This window comes from Oncorhynchus mykiss, chromosome 20 (assembly GCF_013265735.2).
Source record: "Oncorhynchus mykiss isolate Arlee chromosome 20, USDA_OmykA_1.1, whole genome shotgun sequence".
Taxonomy (NCBI): domain Eukaryota; kingdom Metazoa; phylum Chordata; class Actinopteri; order Salmoniformes; family Salmonidae; genus Oncorhynchus; species Oncorhynchus mykiss.
The window spans coordinates 1,428,909-1,449,259 of NC_048584.1; the positions used below are offsets into that span (position 1 = coordinate 1,428,909).

A 20,351-nucleotide genomic window follows, 5' to 3' on the forward strand; every position below is an offset into this window, starting at 1 on the left:
TTACACCTGCTCCTGGCATGGAGCCTCCGCCTTCTCCAGGGACAGAGGAGTTACCAGAGCCTGGTGCTCAAACCTACTTCAAACCTGTGTAACGCAGGTCAACTAATGTTGAATACTAATCGTTACTAGTGAGATTCCAGTAACCAATCATATTATACTATATTGCTATTGATATGTTAAAAGGGCTAAGGTCCATTTTTCAGAATTTCAGCCTGACTGACGTGCCCATAATAAACTGCCTGTTACTCAGGCCCTGATGCCAGGTTATGCATATAATTGGTACCATTGGATAGAAAACACTGAAGTTTGTAGAAATGTTAAAATAATGTATGAGACTATAACACAATTGATATGGTAGGAGAAAATCCAAAGAAAAACTAACCAGAATTTTTTTTTTTTGAGATCCCATGCTTTAACAATGGAACACTATGGGTCCTATGCAATTCCACCTCCCAGATTGCAAATCCTATGGCTTCCACTAGAGGTCAACTGTCTTTGTTCAATGTTTCAGGCTTGTTTCTTCCAAAACGAGGAAGAAGTTTGAGTTTTGGTACTGGGGAGTCACAGAGTTGGAAATCAGTCTGTAGGTGCGCGACGAAGAGGACGCTAATTTTACTTTTCTATTGAACATACTACTTTCTGTATGCAATATTATAGTTTCATTACAGTTTAGGGTACCTGAGGACTTAACAAAGTGTAGGGGTAGCATTTTTGGATTACTTTGTCTGCATGTTGAATTCAAACCGATGGCGCCAACTAAACAGACTTTTTTTGGATATAAAGAAGGATTTTATCTAACAAAACAACCATGCATGTTGTAGCTTGGACCCTTGGATTGCAAATCAGAGGAAGATTTTCAAAAAGCAAGTGATTATTTAATGGCTATTTGTGATTTTATGAATTCTGTGCTGGTTGAAAAATATGTTCATGTGGGGTGCCATCCTCAAACAATCGCATGGCATGCTTTCGCTGAAAAGCCTATTGTAAATCGGACAATGCAGTTAGATTAACAATAATTGAAGCTTTTAACCAATTTAAGACACTTGTATGTACCTAGATGTTAATATCCATAATTTGTACGATTATTTATTTGAATTGCAAATCCTCCAATTTCACCAGAAATTGTCGACAGGTGTCCCGTTGGCGGGACGCCTAGCCTTAAATTGACAGCTATTACAAATCAGCTTTCAGAAGCTGCATGACGAGCAGGTTATTTTGAGCCAATCAAACTCAACATTCTCTTAGTCCCTCTCCTAACCTCACGTTATACACCAGTTGGCGCAAACATGCAAAAAAAAGAGAGCAAGAACGGAACGTGAAGAGCTACTGCCATTCCATGGAAGATAAACTAAGTTTCAAATCGTTGAGAAAAAGAGAGAATTGAATATTAACACTCACTTATCTATACAAACGTGCTGTGAAGGGATTGAGGGAAAGATTGAAGCCAGGATTTTTTCTTTTTTTTGAGTAAAGATTCAGTTTCCACCAAGGATGGCAAGCCGCCCAAACCCAGGACATCAATAAGAACATTTGCATGCAAAGATTTCTTATTCTTATCTCCAGTATTTATGCTGCAGTAGTTTATGTGTCGGGGGGCTAGGGTCAGTCTGTTATATCTGGAGTATTTCTCCTGTCTTATCCTGTGTGAATTTAAGCATGCTCTCTAATTCTTTCTTTCTTTCTCTCTCAGAGGACCAGAGCCCTAGGACCATGCCTCAGGACTACCTGGCCTGATGACTCCTTGCTGTCCCCAGCTGCTGCTCCAGTTTCAACTGTTCTGCCTGTGGCTATGGAACCCTGACCTGTTCACCGGACGTGCTACCTGTCCCTGACGTGCTACCTGTTTTCAACTCTCTAGAGACAGCAGGAGCAGTAGAGATACTCTGAGTGATCGGCTATGAAAAGCCAACTGACATTTGCTCCTGAGGTGCTGACCTGTTGCACCCTTGACAACTACTGTGATTATTATTATGTGACCCTGCTGGTCATCTATGAACATTTGAACATCTTGGTCATGTTCTGTTATAATCTCCACCCGGCACAGCCAGAAGAGGACTGGCCACCCCTCATAGCCTGGTTCCTCTCTAGGTTTCTTCCTATGTTATGGCCTTTCTAGGGAGTTTTTCCTAGCCACCGTGCTTCTACACCTGCATTGCTTGCTGTTTGGGGCTTTAGGCTGGGTTTCTGTACAGCACTTTGTGACATCAGCTGATGTAGGAAGAGCTTTATAAATAAATGTGATTTGATTTTCCTTAGAGAACACTGAATTGGCACTGCCATACTAGGCTGTGGTAGGATTGCATCATACATTGCAGTGGGGAGAGAGAGACCCTCAGATTAAGATAAAGTTGGGTGCACCCTGGTAAACTATATGCCTGATATATGGCCGATATCTCAGTCTATTGTACTATTGATGTATTTCATTCATATTGAGCTCATTGTACAAATTTCATGCCGGCTTGTATTTTGTAAGTAAAAATATTTACAAAATACAAGCCGCCATTCCTTTCCTAAATGATTCACTTGTGTGGTTTTCATTTCACCGTACTGCTCCAGTAGGGTTTTAACTGGTCCAATAGAGTTTAAGCTTAAACATACAGTAGCCCATAGTGTTAATTAAGCTATTGTTACCAATGGCGTCCCAACAGGTCTCCACTGTGGTTCCATAGCCTTCCCCAGGGCCAGAGATGCTGCCAGATTCTACCCTGATGGAGCATCCTACCAATGTGCCCTAGTCGACTTCTGACGTAGAGTCCCTCACAGTGGTCCCAAAGCCTTCTCCAGGGACGTAGGAGCTACCAGATCTCACCCTGAAAGAGCACACAACACCAGCCGACGTATCAGAATGTAAGTCGGCCCCTGCCTGGTGGGACATCCTCCTACCTTTCAAGTCTAGCCTGCCACCATCCAGTGGTGTCTGCCTGCCCCCACATGGATTCAGTCTGCTCAGGCAATGTCAGCCCCTGCCTGGTGGGACTTGCCTGTCACCACCTTGGGGTGGCCAACAGAGGCCAATCCAGTTAGTACCTTGCTATCTCCAGTCTCTAGTGTCCCGCTCCCTCCATACCCTCCAACTCTCGCCTCAGGAGACCCTCCTAACGTCCCCATGGGGGACCCTCCTGACCTAGGTAGCCAGTGTCCTGTTGTAAGAGGCACCTCACTCTGCCCTACTATGTCTTCAGTCTATAGCCACAGTATGCCCAGAGCATCTTAGCTATCAGTTCCCTGATCTCCTAGAGTCTTTACAGTCTCCTGCTATGCTAGGACCCCAGTTGTCTTTCCCAGTAGGCCCAGAACCTTCTTGAAGGGGTGGCCAGATGCCTATACTCTACGTTTCTGACAGGGTGGCCAGATACACTCAAGGACTGGGGTTTCCCTTGTCTGGCTCCTTTACACCTATTCCTCTCTGCCCTGGTAGATGAACACACACTAGTAGTCTTATGTCATCCCCTTGAAGTCTAGTGTTTTGTTTAGAGTTCATATTTACCCAGTATAAATGGGGGTGCCTTTTAATGAATAACTGGAGATTGTGTGTGTGTGTGTGTGTGTGTGTGTGTGTGTGTGTGTGTGTGTGTGTGTGTGTGTGTGTGTGTGTGTGTGTGTGTGTGTGTGTGTGTGTGTGTGTGTGTGTGTGTGTGTGTGGTTTAGTATTTGAAATACACACGCAACACGTCAAGCTGAGGTAAAACTTAGGGACACTCTTGTCAGCTGTACACATTCTCATGAGGCGATTTGACTCACTCTGACTAGAAAGGGGGAGAGGCACTGAGATACGGGAATAGCTAAGCCATGATAGGCTGAGATAATGTTTGAGTCTAGTTAAAGGGACAAGCTAGGGGTGCATAGAGACGTTCTATATTGGAATGTATGGCCTTTTTAACAAGGACCCATTATATCTGGAATAAACCTGTCTTAAAAACATCTGGATTTGTTCTTGCCGGACAGACCTGTGATGGCTGAACCATATCCACTGGCACTTACTGTCCGTTATTTATGCTGCTCACGGATCAGTTCTTAGGATTTTTCAGTAGGGAAATAAAGTAAAATATGATTTGCCTTTCTCATGAACAGTGTTTGGATCAAGAAAGGCAACACATAAATAAATAAACCTGTCACGCCTTCCACCGAAGTCGGTCCCTCTCCTTGTTCGGGCGGAGTTCGGTGGTCGACGTCACCGGCCTTCTAGAAATCGTCGATCCACTTTTCATTTTCCATTTGTGTTGTCTTTGTTTTGCACACCTGGTTTCAATTCCCCAATTACATGTTCATTCTTTAACCCTCTGTTTCCTCCATGGTTTTTGTGTGTGTTTGTTTTATGTATTTTCGTTTTTTTTGTGTGGGCTTGGACTACTACATGTATTTGGTAATTTTGAGTAAAGTTACTTTTATTACTCATCTCTGCTGTCCTGAGCCTGACTCCTCTGCACCAGCACACCCAGACATTTTACAAAACCAACTCTTTCACTTCCCAAACATTAAACAGTACTGAAGGCCAAATTGAAGTACGGAATGGAATCCTCTCAACTAGCCATCCAAACATCTTCCAAAAGTCTTAACAAAACCTGTAGACCTCACGTAAAAAAATACAATGACATGTTATGAAAAATAGGAGTAGGAATGGAGCCAAGGTGGTTCATAAGTTATTTGGAGGGAGGGCCGGACGGAAACGTTGATCAATGGGACATGTCTAAGGGGGAAGTCTAAAGTGGGCGCGCAGGTGGAAGTATTGGAGGCAACATCAAAGTCTGGCTGGCAGACCAGGCAGCCAGGGCAGGCCCAGAGGAGGAGGACTCTGATGGAATTATCATCTCATTAGCGTCACGGTCCAGCTTCCCTCAGCACTGCATCCATCAGAGAGAGGGAGAAGTAAGAGATAGGGAGAGAATAGGGAGAGGGCTGCAGTGACCATTACAGAGAGAGAGAGAGAGAGAGAGGGCGGAAGGGCAAAGGGGTGCAAAGTGTCAGAATGATGGAGCGAAATAAATAACTGAAATAGGCAGAGAGGAGAATAATATGAGGGGGAAGTAAAAGAGATGAAATGAGTAAGTCGAGGGAGGGTGAGAAAAAAGGAGGGAGACCAATTCAGATGGAGGAGGACAGTGTTGGTCTGGTGGCCTGTGAATGACTAAATGTGTTGCAGTCAAAACACAGCTCTGCCGGGAGATTCTTACAAGGGTTTGGTGCTCTCAAGCACGTCTGGCAGATGAGACGCATAGGTTAAACAGAGACGGAACAGGCATGTCGCCGATCTAATTCCACATCTACAGCTCCCTGAAAAGCACACTTAACAAGCTGTGTTAGCTTTTCAAAACATAATCCGATAGTAAAAACCTACGCTAATGCTAACAACTCAAGATAACCACCACATAGCCACTCTAGTCTAGCTCTGAACAAGAAGCTGTGCTCAGTATGGAAACGTCACTGACTGACATTGTTCCACTTGACTGTTCTCTGTTGAACCTTCGAAGACAAGTGTAAATGCCAATTCCGCAAACTTCTCAGCTCAGACGTCAGCTAAAAGACATAGCATGTTGACCTCGCTGAAACACTTGGTAAGTTTGAGCTCCAGCAGCAAGAAATTCTCAGCTCCGCTCAGCCTCGACTGCATTTTTCCCAAGCCACACGTTATCCTTGACAGGGGCAGACACTCTCTCATTAAATGTGGTTGAAGTAGCGACAGCTGTGTGTATGTCTGTGAGCAGGGAATACCACACGGAAACGCTCTGCTAGCTAGCTATAGCTACAGCTAACTACTTAGGAGAGGCTACTTGTTACAAAGTGGAGCACTCCACATGTCATGTACTACAGGTTCAATTCAAATCTATCACCTAAAAACACAAACCTACTCAAAAGACAGCAGTTCTACCCACTTGGCTAAAGTGCCTAGTCATTCAGTAAGGACTGAAATGGACAGTTTCAATCTTATGCTGCTCATGACAAGATGCTTTACTGGTTCAGGAACGGAGCAAGATGCTTTACAGAGTACTGCGAGGTTAACCAATGTATTTCCCCCGGTTGATATATTTGCCTTTATGTGTATGGAATAGGTGCCAAATGATCAGCCGATGACATTAAACAAATTGGAAATAAGGTTTTGCAATGTCACAAGGACTACAGTATCAGCCTATTTATGGGATTGGAATGGTCCCAATAGGTTTAGCTGAAGAGGTTCAATCAACAATTGATAGAACAAAAATATGAGGAAGAGAGAGTGGAGAGACAGAGAAAGGAGAGAGAGAGAAAAGAGAGAAAGGAGACAGAGTGACAGCAAGAGAGCGAGATACGTTGCTGCTACTGGTTATAATCTGTCACTTGTTACCAGTTACATGGAAAGTGCCATGAAAAAGTATTTGCCCCTTTTCTAATTTTCTCTACTATTGCACATTTTTGATACTGTATGTTATTCAATATTCAAACAAAACCTAACACTATGCAGGGAACCTGAGAAAACAAACAACACAACAATTAGTGTAAGGGGGCAATTACTTTTTCACACAGGGGAATTGGGTGTTGTATAACTTGTTAATTAAATACATATAATAAGTATATGAACTTGCCTTCGGAAAGTATTCAGACCCCTTGACTTTTTCCACATTTTGTTACATTACAGCCTTATTCTAAAATTGATTAAATAAAACATTTTCCTCAGCAATCTACACACAATATCCCATAATGACAAAGCGACACTTATTTACATAATTATTCAGACTCTTTGCTATGAGACTCAAAATGTAGCTTCTGTTTCCATTGATCATCCTTGAGATGTTTCTACAACTTGATTGCAGTACACCTGTGATAAATTACATTATTTGGACATGGCTTGGAAAGGCACACACCTGTGTATGTAAGGTCTTAAAGTTGACGGTGCATGTCAGAGCAAAAACAAAGCCATGAGGTCGAACGAATTTCCATAAAGTTCGTAAAGCCCTGAGATAGGATTGTTGTCGAGTCACAGATCTGGCGAAGGGTACAAAAAAAATGTCTGCTGCATTGAAGGTCCCCAAGAACACAGTGGCCTCCATCGTTCTTAAATGGAAGAAGCTGAGCAAACTGAGCAATCTGGGTAGAAGGGTCTTGGTCAGGGAGGTGATTAAGAACCCGATGGTCACTCTGACTGAGCTCCAGAATTAAACTGTGGAGATGGGATAACCTTAAAGAAGGACAAATATCTCTACAGCACCACCAATCAAGCCTTTATGGTAGAGTGGCCAGACAGAAGACACTCCTCAGTAAAAGGCACATGACAGCCTGCTTGGAGTTGCCAAAAGGCACCTAAAGACAGACCATGAGAAACAAGATTCTCTGGTCTGATGAAACCAAGATTTTGCCCTGATTGCGAAGCATCACGTTGGGAGGAAACCTACGGTGAAGGTTTCTGGTGGCAGCATCATGAGGTGGGGATGTTTTTCAGCGGCAGGGACTGGGAGACTAGTCAAAATTGAGGGAAAGATGAACAGAGCAAAGTACAGAGAGATCCTTGATGAAAACCTGCTCCAGAGCGCTCAGGACCTCAGACTGGGACAAAGGTTCAACCTCAAACAGGACAACGTCCCTAAGCACACAGCCAATTCAAAGCAGGAGTGGTTTTGGGACAAGTCTCTGAAGTCTTTGAATCCAAGTCTCTGAATATATTTTGTTGCTCCCAGCCTATAGACAGAAACTAAAACAGGAAACACCCGTGCTCAGATCTGTTCAACGCTGGTCCGACCAATCTGATTCCACACTTCAAGATTGCTTTGATCACGTGGACCGGGATATGTTCTGGAAAGATACAGATAACAACATTGATGTATACGCTGATTCTGTGAGCTAGTCTACTAGCAAGTGCATCGGTGATGTTGTACCCACGGTGACTATTAAAACCTTCCCAAACTAGAAACCGTGGATTGATGGCAGCATTCGCACAAAAAAAAGTGCGAACCACTGCTTTTAATCAAGGCATGCAGAAACATTATCGAATACAAACAGTGTAGCTATTCCCTCCGCAAGGCAATCAAACAAGCTAAGCATCAGTATAGAGACAAAGTAGAGTCACAATTCAATGGCTCAGACACGAGACGTATTTGGCAGGGTCTACAGTCAATCACGGATTACAAAAAGAAAACCAGCCCCATAGCGGACACCAATGTCTTGCTCCCAGACAAACTAAACAACTTCTTTGCTCGCTTTGAGGACAATACAGTGCCACTGACACGGTGTTAACCCTCGCAAGGCTGCCAGCCCAGATGGCATCCCTAGCCGCATCCTCAGAGCATTCGCAGACCAGCTGGCTGGTGTGTTTACGGACATATTCACACTGTACACTGGCCTAACCCATCTGGACAAGAGGAACACCTACGTAAGAATGCTGTTCATCGATTATAGCTCAGCATTTAGCACCATAGTACCCTCCAAACTCGTCATTAAGCTCGATACCCTGGGTCTCGACCCCGCCCTGTGCAACTGGGTCCTAGACTTTGAGGGGCCGCCCCCAGGTGGTGAGGGTAGGAAACAACATCTCCACCCCGCTGAACCTCAACATTGTTCTCAGCCCACTCCTGTACTCCCTGTTCACCCATGACTGCGTGGTCATGCACTTCTCCAACTCAATCATCATGTTTGCAGACGACACTACAGTGGTAGACTTGATTAACAACAACAACGAGACCCTCTGAGTGGGGTGTCAGAAAATAACCTCACACTCAATGTCAACTAAACAAAGGAGATGATCGTGGACTTCAAGAAACAGCAGAGGGAGCACCCCCCTATCCACATCGACAGGACAGTAGTGGAGAAGGTTAAAAGTTTTAAGTTCCTCGGCGTACACATCACAGACAAACTGAAATGGTCCACCCACACAGACGGCGTGGTGAAGAAGGCGCAATAGCATCTCTTCAACCTCAGGAGGCTGAAGATATTTGGCTTGCCACCACAAACACTCAAAAACGTTTACAGATGCACAATCGAGAGAATCCTGTCTGGCTGTATCACCGCCTGGTACGGCAACTGCTCCGCCCACAAACGTAAGACTTTCCAGAATGTAGTGAGGTCTGCACAAAGCATCACCAGGGACAAACTACCTGCCCTCCAGGACACCTACAGCACTCGATGTCACAGGAAGGCCAAAAAGATCATCAAGCCACTGCCTGTTAACCACGCTATCATCCAGAAGGCGAGGTCAGTACAGGTGCATCAAAGCTAGGACCGAGAGACTGAAAAACAGCTTCTATCTCAAGGCCATCAGACTGTTAAACAGCCATCACTAACATTGAGTGGCTGCTGCCAACATACTGACTCAAATCTCTAGCCTCTTTAATAATTAAAAATTGGATTACATTACATTACTCATCTCATATGTATATACTGTACTCTATACCATCTACTGCATCTTGCCTATGCCATTCGGCCATCGCGCATCCATATATTTATATGTACATATTCTTATTTATTCCTTTACACTTGTGTGTATAAGGTAGTTGTTGTGAAATTTCTAGATTACTTGTTAGATATTACTGCACGGTCGGAACTAGAAGCACAAGCATTTCACTACACTCGCATTAACATCTGCTAACCAAATTTGTTTTGATGTCCTTCAGTGGCCCAGCCAGAGCCCAGACATGAACCTGATCAAACATCGCTGGAGAGACCTGAAAATAGCTGTGCAGCAACGCTCCCCATCCAACCTGATAGAGCTTGAGAGCATCTGTAGAGAAGAATGGGAGAAACTCCCCAAATACAGGTGTGCCAAGCTTGTAGCGTCATACCCAAGATGACTCAATGACGTTCTCGCTGCCAAAGGTGCTTCAACAAAGTATTGAGGTAAGGGTCTGAATACTTAGGCAAATGTATATTTAGGTTTTTTATTATTGATACATGAGCAAAAATGTTTGGGGTATACCTCATTATGGGGTATTGTGTGTAGATTGATGAGAAAAACATTATTTAATCCATTTTAGAATAAGGCTGTAATGTGACAAAATGTGGAAAAAGTGTCTGAATACTTTCAGAATGCACTGTACTGTAAATATATTTTAAACTCAGGTTCCCTTTATCTAATATTAGGTTTTGGTTGAAGATATGATAACATTCAGTTTTAAAAATATGCAAAAATTGAGAAAATCAGAAAGGGGGAAAACACTTTTCACAGCACTGTAGGTATCTGCGTCATTTACCTTGTCCCCGTGCACATCGACTCGGCACTGGTCCCTCTGTATATAGACACATTTACTTTGTCCCCGTGCACATCGACTCGGCCCTGGTACCCCTGTATATAGACACATTTACCTTGTCCTCGTGCACATCGACTCGGCCCTGGTACCCCTGTATATACACATTTACCTTGTCCCCGTGCACATCGACTCGGCACTGGTACCCCTGTATATAGACACATTTACCTTGTCCCCGTGCACATCGACTCGGCACTGGTACCCCTGTATATAGACACGTTTTCTTTACTGTGTATTCATTATTGCATGTTTCATTTTTCTGTTATTTCAATATGTTCTTTCTCTGTGCATTGTTGGGAAGGACCCGTAAGTAAGCATTTCACTGTTAGTCTACACTTGTTTACGAAGCATGTGACTAATAACATTTGATTTGGTTTAAGTGAGCGAGGAATATGGTGGTCCCGGATGAGAGATTACGGGGGAAGTTTTTTTCAGCTTTGCCATTTTACCATGAGATCATCCCATGTTGAGTTGTATCTCTTTCAAGCGTGGCTACTCTGGCAGACTACACGGATTAGGAAAATGAGAGGTGCTGAAAGGTGTAATTTGGCTTGGGCGTGATGGACCGGGGAAGGAGAACTAGAGGGACAGCTGAGCCACCTCGTAGCCAGTCAGAGGCTCCCATGCTGGGGCAGTGTGCTGGGAAGGTGGCCCCCTCACCATGAGGCTGAATGGAGCTCCTTGGGGATCCTCCACTCAGATGACCCTGGGAGGAGGCCCTGTGCCCCACTGGCTGTCTGTCACAGTGCCCAGTGTACAGTAATCCCTGATTGGTCTGTTAGAAGTTGTGGCAACTGTGGAGGACTTTTAAATTGGTGAACAAGAGGCCACTGTGCACCGTCTATCATGGTTCAGAGTTATCACCCCACAAACACACACACACACACACACACACACACACACACACACACACACACACACACACACACACACACAAACACACACACACACACACACACACACACACACACACACACACACACACACACACACACACACACACACACACACACACACAAACACAAACACAAACACACACACACACACACACACACACACACACAAACACACACACTGGGTAAAAAAAACGTGACTGACAGTCCACAAGTAAAAGGGTACTAGTGGCAGAAACCAAATCCAATAATGGAGGGGGGTGTAACCTAGTGGTTAGAGCATTGGGCCGGTAACCGAAAGTTGCTGGATCGAATCCCTGAGCTGACAAGGTGAAATCTGTCGTTCTGCCCCTGAACAAGGCAGTTAACTCACTGTTCCCCGGCAGGCCTTCATTGTAAATAAGAATTTGTTCAGAACTGACTTGCCTAGTTAAATAAAGGTTTAAAAAATGTTAAAGAAAGAAAGAAAATGGGGGGGTCTCAGTGTGGCTCTCTGGTATTCATTAGCAGTGAATGAGAGTGAGAGGGGGAGGCAAAAGAAGGTCAACTCTCACAGCGAGGGTGTCATTAGCAGGGGCATCACTGACAAATTCAGAAAAGCCTTGAGTCTGCTCTGAAGATGAGGGAACCTCCCCCCTACTGTACCCCAGCCCTGGACTATAGCTCTGACTCACAGACACACAGTGTGCCACTGAAGGTGGGTTTCAGGGGCAGAGATCAGTTTCTTTCTTTCTCGCCCTCCTTCTCATCATTCTGAGAGAGCAAGAACGCCCAGGAGAGGAATGCAGCCACTGCGGCCCAGCCTGCTCTCCTGGCCAGCAGTTGTAAAACAACAGAACCTGATCCAGAACTACTAAGAGGAAAGGAGAGGAGGCAGAACCTCAGGTCAGGCCACTTCTCATAGATCCAGACAGGAAGCTGTACTAAACTTAGGGTTCTCTGTGTTACACGCCACTACAAAGGGAGGCAAAACTGCTGATATCACATGTTTGGGGTATTTTCTGTTCATTAGATATTTCTGTAAATTCAGTGTTTTTGGTCTGTGAGTAACAGTCTGTGGAGTGGAGGAGGAGGGTTTGAAGGGGAAGGGGAAGGATATGAAACCGCGAGCGTGGCACAATGTCAACTCACGTGTCAAACATTAGGGGGCAAAGAGGGGGAGGTTGGGTTAGACAACACAACTGACCTTAGATCAGTGTCAGGGAAATGTCAACCTACTCTCAACACACTCCCACCAACACACTAGTCTAAAGTGGTTTCCTCCTTGGAGCTTATTGCGATTGGATGAGTGAGTGGGTGAGTGAGTGAGAGGGAGAGTTAGAGTTAGAGGGAGAGAGAGCGAGAGAGAGAGCGTTAGGGAGAGAGAGAGAGAGAGAGAGAGAGAGAGAGAGAGAGAGAGAGAGAGAGAGAGAGAGAGAGAGAGAGAGAGAGAGAGAGAGAGAGAGAGAGAGAGAGAGAGAGAGAGAGAGAGAGAGAGAGAGAGAGAGAGAGAGAGAGAGAGAGAGAGAGAGAGAGAGAGAGAGAGAGAGAGAGAGAGAATTGAATATTGCCAGTCCAAACTTAAAAATGTTGCCTATAGGCCTACAAATCCCCCTCATCTGAGTTTGAGGACATGCAGATTTCAACATGGAGTCTGGGCAAGACCAAGGGCTTAAGCTCATCCCTGAGTTTCATAGAACACATACTTTTATGCTTTATTTGGGAATCCTGGAGAAATATTCCTTCGTTAATGAGGAGATAGAGGCCTGTTCATTTCATAACGTAGTGGCGGTTTAGACTTTGCCAAAATAAATTATAGCCAGTGTCAAAGTGTGATCCACTTTTATATAAATTTAACATACTGTATTTCCAGTGATGTCAAGTACTTAAGCAAAAAATACTTAGAAGTACTACTTAAGTCGTTTTTTGGGGGGGGGTATCTGTACTTTACTTTACTATTTCTATTTTGTGCTACTTTTACTTCACTACATTCCGAAATAAAATAATGTATTTTTTACTCCATACACTTTCCCTGACACCCAAAAGTACTCATTACATTTTGAATTCTTAGCAAGACTAGAAAATGTTCCAATTCAAGCACTTATCAAGAGAACATCCCTGGTTATCCTTACTGCCTCTGATCTGGCAGACTCACTAAACACACATTCTTCATTTGTAAATGATGTCTGAGCGTTGGAGTGTGCCCCTGGCTTTTCATTAAAAAAAAGAAAATGGCGCCATCTGGTTTCCTTAATATAAGGAATTTGAAATGATTTGTACTTTTCTTTTTCCTTTTGATACTTAAGTATATTTGAACAATTACATTTACTTTTGATACTTAGTATAAAATCAAATACTTTTTGACTTCACTTAAGTAGTATTTTACTGGGTGACTCACTTTAACTTGAGACATTTTCTATTAAGGTATCATAACTTTAGTATGACACTTGGGTACTTTTTTCATTACTGTGTATTTCCCCCTATATGTGTACTCAAATTGGACTGATGACACCCACTGCTGTGTGAGACTTCAGAGAGAAGACGGAATACTTCCCGTCTGGATCTTCTAAATGAAGATCTCACAATATCGAGACATCAGTGACGACTTAATGTACGGCATATAGGCCTATTCCAGAGAGGGGTGTCGAGGTGTGTGCTTCAAAGCCCTTTGATGCCTGGCTCTGTGGTAGGCAGGCTTGCGGGTTTCTCCCCGAGCCCTCCGACAGGAAAACTGCTTTTCCATTGCGCAAGAGACTTCTCACAGCCAGAAGCTAGCTGGGCCACTTTGAACTGTCGGGGGGAAACCACGAATCATTTTTATTAAGAGTTCAAAATACTATTAGCGTTCGCACACATGTACACGCACAAACACATAGGCTCACCACACCCAATCACACAAACACATGCGCTCTCAATCACACACATGGAGACCCATACATTATCAGGGGTACCAGGGCTTTTGAACGCGGGGGCTGAATCATCGGACAGCCCACCCTTCCCCTTGTCTCTTCTCCCTCTCCACCTCCTCCTCCTCGTCCCAATTTCTCCCTCCCTTTCCTCACAAGGCTCGATGGTGAAGTCCATTTTTCAGGCTGGAGCAGGGTAATGGTACACTGCAGAGCATGGCCGGGAGGCGAGAGAGTGGCCCTCCCAGTCCATCAAGCTGGTCTGCTCCATGTTGCCATGGCAGCCCCCAGGGGAGGAGGGCAGGAGAAGAGAAGATATGAGGGAAGTATTGGATTCATTCGGATAGAACTAAAACACCTGCATGTGTACACTAGTGGCATTTCCTTTATCGATAGTTGAGATAAAACAACTGTTAAACCTTAAAATGGTTTAGATAGCACCCTGAGAACAAACACACACACACACGTCCTTCTGCATCTGGAGGAAATGTGTGCGGTTGACAAATGCGGACTTGGCAGGGCATGGGGAGTGATGGGATGGCGCTTTGCAATCTCTGCATCATCCCAAGGGAAAGGGTGCGCGAGTTGTCACAATGACGAATAATTGAGCTTTGGAATCTTGGCCCGGGATCATCCTATGGGATGGAGAGCGAGGCCTCACACTGACGAGCAGAAGTTAAAACAGGGAAATCCGGCTGGCACTGACACACACCCCTCCAGACTGAAAAGCAGGGCTGTGACGTAATGGGACGTGTAACGGACGGTTATAGATGAAGACTGTCATTTTTCTTTAGGATATAAATACGCTGCATTCGGAAAGTATTCAGACCCCTTGACTTTTCCCACATTTTGTTACGTTACAGCCTTATTCTAAGATGGATTCAATATTTTTTTTTCTTCATCAATCTACACACAATACCCCACAATGACAAAGCGAAAACAGTTTTTTTTTTTTTTAAATGTATTACAAATGAAAAACAGAAATATCTTATTTCCATAAGTATTCCAACCCTTTCCTATGAGACTCTAAATGTAGCTCACGTGCATCCTGTTTCCATTGATCATGCTTGAGATTGTTCTACAACTTGATTGGAGTCCACCTGTGGTTCAATTGAATGGACATGGCACACACCTGTCTAAATAAGGTCCCATAGTTGACAGTGCATGTCAGAGCAAAAAAGAAAGCCATGAGGTCGAAAGAATTGTCCGTAGAGCTCAGATACAGGATTGTGTCGAGACACAGATCTGGGAAAAGGTACAAAAACATGTCTGCAACATCGAAGGTCTCCAAGAACACGGTGGCCTCCATCATTCTTAAATGCAAGAAATTTGGAACCATCAAGACTCCACCTACAGCTGGCCCATCGGCCAAACTGAGTAATCAGGGGAGAAAGGTCAGGGAGGTGACCAAGAACCCAATGGTCACTTTGACAGATGTCCAGAGTTCGTCTGTGGAGATGGGAGAACCTTACAGAAGGACAACCATCTCTGCAGCACCACCAATCAAGCCTTTATGTTACAGTGGCCAGACAGAAGCCAGTCCTCAGTAAAAGGCACATGGCAGCCCGCTTGGAGTTTGCCAAAAGGCACCCAAAGACTCTCAGACCATGAGAAACAAGATTCTCTGGTCTGATGAAACTGAGATTGAACTCTTTGGCCTGATTGCCAGGCGTCACGTCTGGAGGAAACCTGGCACCATCCATATGGTGGAGCAGGTTGGTGGCTGCATCATGCTGTGGGGAAGTTTTACAGCGGCAGGGACTGGGAGACGAGTCAGAATCGAGGGAAAGATGAACGGAGCAAAGTACAGAGCGATCCTTGATGAAAACCTGCTCCAAAGCGCTCAGGACCTCAGACTGGGGAGAAAGTTCACCATCCAACAGGACAACTACCCTAAACACACAGCCAATACAATGCTCATGTTTCTTGGCACAGGCAAGCCTCTTCTTCATATTGGTGTCCTTTAGTAGTGGGTTCTTTGCATCAATTCAACCATGAATACCTGATTCATGCAGTCTCCTCTGAACAGTTGATGTTGACATGTGTCTGTTACTTGAACTCTTTGAAGCATCTATTTGGGCTGCAATATCTGAATCTGGTAACTCTAATGAACGTATGCTCTGCAGCAGAGGTAACTCTGGGTCTTTCTTTCCTGTGGTGGGCCTCATGAGAGCCAGTTTCATCATAGTGCTTGATGGTTTTCGCAACTGCACTGAAACTGAAATTCCACAAATTAACTTTTAACAAGGCACACCTGTTAATTGAAATGCATTCCAGTTGACTACCTCATGAAGCTGGTTGAGAGAATGCCAAGTGTGTGCAAAGCTGTCATCAAGGCAAAGAATGGCTACTTTGAAGAATCTCAAATATAAAATATACTTTGATTTGTTACTTTTTTGGTTGCTATATGATTCCATATGTGTTATTTCATAGGTTTGATGTCTTCGCAGTTATTCTACAATGTAGAAAATAGTAAAAATAAAGAAAAACCCTGGAATGAGTAGGTGTGTCCAAACTTTTGACTGGTACTGTATATTTCCATTCATTTTTTAACTGTTACCATGGGACCTTCAGACGAATCATGTTGGCTTCCTAGAGCAAAACAACCGATATGATCGTGTTCGTGAGAGCCTCATCTTTCCATAGAGGGGTCATAATGGTTTATAGGCCAAACCGTTCGCACGCTACAGATGATTTTCAGAGAAACCCCATTTTGGGGTATCTCATGGTCTGACAAACACCACTCTGTCACTTTTCACCGCAGATGCAGAAGTTCAACATAGGCGGATGCTGCGGATGAGACTCATCCAATTAAAAAAAAAACATACCTCTAGCTTAAACTGACAGATTTTTATGGCGATTTTTTAGATTATGCTAATTCGATTTCCGAGGGGGCTCGGAATTTCGGATTAAGAAGCATATCCATTTAAAAAAAGAGTACAAATAGAATTGGGACCTCCCCTTTTTGACCCCCCCCCCCCGCCCCCCCTCCTTCTGAGGCCTAGTGAAACGCTACTTTTGAAGGCCTATGTCAAACCATTAGGTAGACATAGCATAAAAACACTGCAGTAGATTTGAGAACGACATTGTCATTCAAATCAAATCAAATATGTTTGGTCACATACACATATTTAGCAGATGTTATTGCAGGGGCAGCGAAATGCTTGTGTTCCTAGCTCCATCAGTGCAGTAGTATCTAACAATGCAGTAATATCTAACAATGATTCACAACAATACACAGACATCTAAAAGTAAAATAATGTAATTAAGAAATATATAAATATTAGATTGAGCAATGTCGGAGTGGCATTGACTAAAACACAGTGGAATAGAATACAGTATATTCATATGAAATTAGTAAAACAGTATGTAAACATTATTTAAACATTATTAAAGTGACTCATGTTCCATTATTAAAGCGGCAAGTGATTCCAAGTCTATGTATATAGGTACAGGGTTGCGTACCCGGGTGGAACCCGGCTAGTGTTGGCTATTTAACAGTGTGATAGCCTTAATAGCCTTAAAATAGAAGCTGTTTATATTGGTAAGGCCATAATTGATTCATGAATGAAAATGTTCAGATATTAATCAAATGAATCTGCGATACTGTTCTTCCATAAAAGGTGAAAGTTCAGTCCAGTGTGTGGGACTCAGTTTAACACTCCAATCAGCTTGTTTAATTTGTTAAGGATTACATATATGTATTTCTGCAAACCAACAGCTGTCTCAGGCCCACCGAAATAAGAGAAAAAGAAGAGGGGGAAAAAGAACCAGCAGCATTCCTTTCCCCCATCAAGCTGTTCAAACCAGAGAAGAAAAATATATTGGACGTGTTGATTTTACTCGTTCAGGTGGACGGAGCCAAGAGTCCCGAGGAATCCTGCCTTTCAAAGCAAAGAGAAAATGATCTGCTTACGTTACGGCAACACACACACACTCCCAGAAGATACGGCCACACACACACACCACCAGAAGGAGTTTATAAACCTGCTGGAGTAAGTTCCTGTGGATTAGTTTACACAACCGTGTGCCTGAGCCCTGGTGGCTCCTGGCGCAGTCTTTGGCTGTGTGTTATTGATGGATCATAACATGATGCAATTAAAAGACCGTGGTTAATTTATAAACCGATGAAATTACGGATATTCTCTGTGAATAAGTGCTGTTGTTGCATTCGACAAAGAAAATCTAGGTAATAATTGTACCACATTTAAAACCATATCAATGTTTTCTTGATCTGAGTGAACAAATAAAGGGTGCATCAACAACATCATCTTTCAGGACAGCTTCCAGCAACATTCCAGGAGAATGAGGATAGTGGGTGAAGTGGTTGACACGAATCTCTAATAGAGGCACACTTCAGCACAATTCAAGCATTTTATATAAGGAATCTATTGCAGTTGTGGTGTACCTTTCTCCCAGCAGCTTGTCTGCGTTTTACTACTAATCCGTCATATGCAGGCTATATGATTTGTGCATTGATAAAAAGTTAGGCCTCCGAATTATAATTGCAAGGTGATTTTGTTTCGTAGGACGCTCAGTGCCATATCAGCCAAATAAAGCTTGTCAAGACAAGACAACTTGCCAAGTAATTTCCTGAGTCTTTTTTAATATGCATTACTATTTTCTAAGATACTTGGATTCATATATATAAAATAATCTCATAAGCAATCTTCAATTCTGACTTGATCTCAACCAGAAGCGGGAACAAATCAATAGTATCCCTCAATTCCTTTCACTAGCATTCTGATCGAGTTTACACTTGTTGGTATCAGCATTTAGACTTGAAAATATAACTTCCCAATCTTTCATAGGCCTAAATGCGTTTGTCTATACGAACGCAGTGGTGTAAAGGGAAAACATAAGAATTGACAAACGCATGGGGAGACTTGGCATATGGTGTACAGTCGAATGCAGGATCCGAGAAGTGCTGCTTGGTTTGGCATCGTTACTTGGCCTACATCGGAGAGCTATTAAAACACATGGACTCCATAGCCTACTTATTGTAACCTATATTGCTTAGGCTGCTTTTCTTGCTCTTTCCTCGGACCCACCCGGCAGCTGTAAACCGAGGAGAGTTCACACGGCGCGCTAGATCTCCCGCCCCACGTTCTTTCCTCGCCCACCTGTCCTCCGAGCCTGTCCATTTCAGTGCGTCCAGAGGTTCTCTCAGTGAATGTAATATTACTACACTATACTATTATGACTATAAACAACAATAATATTAACAGTAATACGTTTTTATCTGAACAAATTATAGGCTGGCTGTTGCGCCATCACTTTAAGCCAATAACGATACCTTAATAATAACTAGAAATCGTACTGCAAGAATGAAATAATGTTACTTGAATTCACTCAATACTTGAGTTCTTATAAATATTAAGTCGCCAACTGCGTAATTAACAGTGCTTTACGCATAGTGACTCAGCCTTATAATATATCAGAATAAAGAAAAAATCCCACAGCGAGCTAAATAATAGAGCATGTGAAGACAGACAAACATTAAGGTTACTGGAAATGACTGAAATTGACTTCATAAACTCACCTGTTAAATGCGTAAAATTGACACTATCAAACTTACCGAAAACCGGTGTATTGGCGAAACGACAACACCGTGCAATGATTGAGGTCCAAAACAATAAAATAAAAAAATGCGCATCTGTTGGAAGAAAATATAAACTTCCCAAACATAACCGACTAGTCCCGTCTGCCCAGTCTCGAGCGTTCTGCGGAGGTAGGCTACATTATAGAAAGCCGTTAAGAAACAGAGGCTCTTCTGTACTGTCCAAATAGCGACAGATATAATGAGCAAGTACACAGTACAGGGGTGCGACACTGCACTCGCCCGCGCCGTTCAGACCAAGTGAAAAGAGACCAATGCACCCATAGTGTTGAAAAGTAGGCTACTCCCCATTAAAATCAATTGCAGATTTTCTCATCCTTGCGCGCAAGAGCGTCTGGCGACCACAAAGAGCGAGAGAGAGAGTAAATTATTTTGAAATAATAAGGCAACTTGTTCTTTGCCTCAACATAACGTGTAGTAGGCTAAATAACACAATGAACAATATCTAAACGAAACAACGTGTATAGTTTGCTTTACTAGTTGTGCTACTGTGGGGATGCTAAAAGGAACGCCAGCACAGCCACATAATAGGACATGAGTATTATGACATTCAAGGGAGCAGGGAACCTTATTAAATAAACTGATATTATATATTGTTTTCTGCGACGGTCTTTGGTTGATGATCCAAGAACAGGCCTATTGTGAAAACGTTCAGATATTAGAGGCATTTTCTATAGGCCTATTCCAGATCGGTCCCTTCAGGCCCACAATGTCTCACTATGGCTAGGGGTAAGAATAACTGTAATCA

At 43.4% G+C, this 20,351-nt stretch overlaps 1 protein-coding gene across 2 annotated transcripts in view; it reads right to left on the reverse strand.

Annotated features, from left to right (window-relative positions):
* LOC110498800 (netrin-3) overlaps positions 1-19,838 on the reverse strand; it is a 97,204-nt gene extending 77,366 nt beyond the window's left edge. For both annotated transcript variants that reach the window (XM_021575429.2, XM_021575428.2), the window contains exon 1: positions 19,562-19,838. The gene's annotated coding sequence lies outside the window, so the exon portion shown is untranslated. The remainder of the gene's footprint in view (positions 1-19,561) is intronic.
* Between the last annotated feature and the right edge of the window lie 513 nt (positions 19,839-20,351).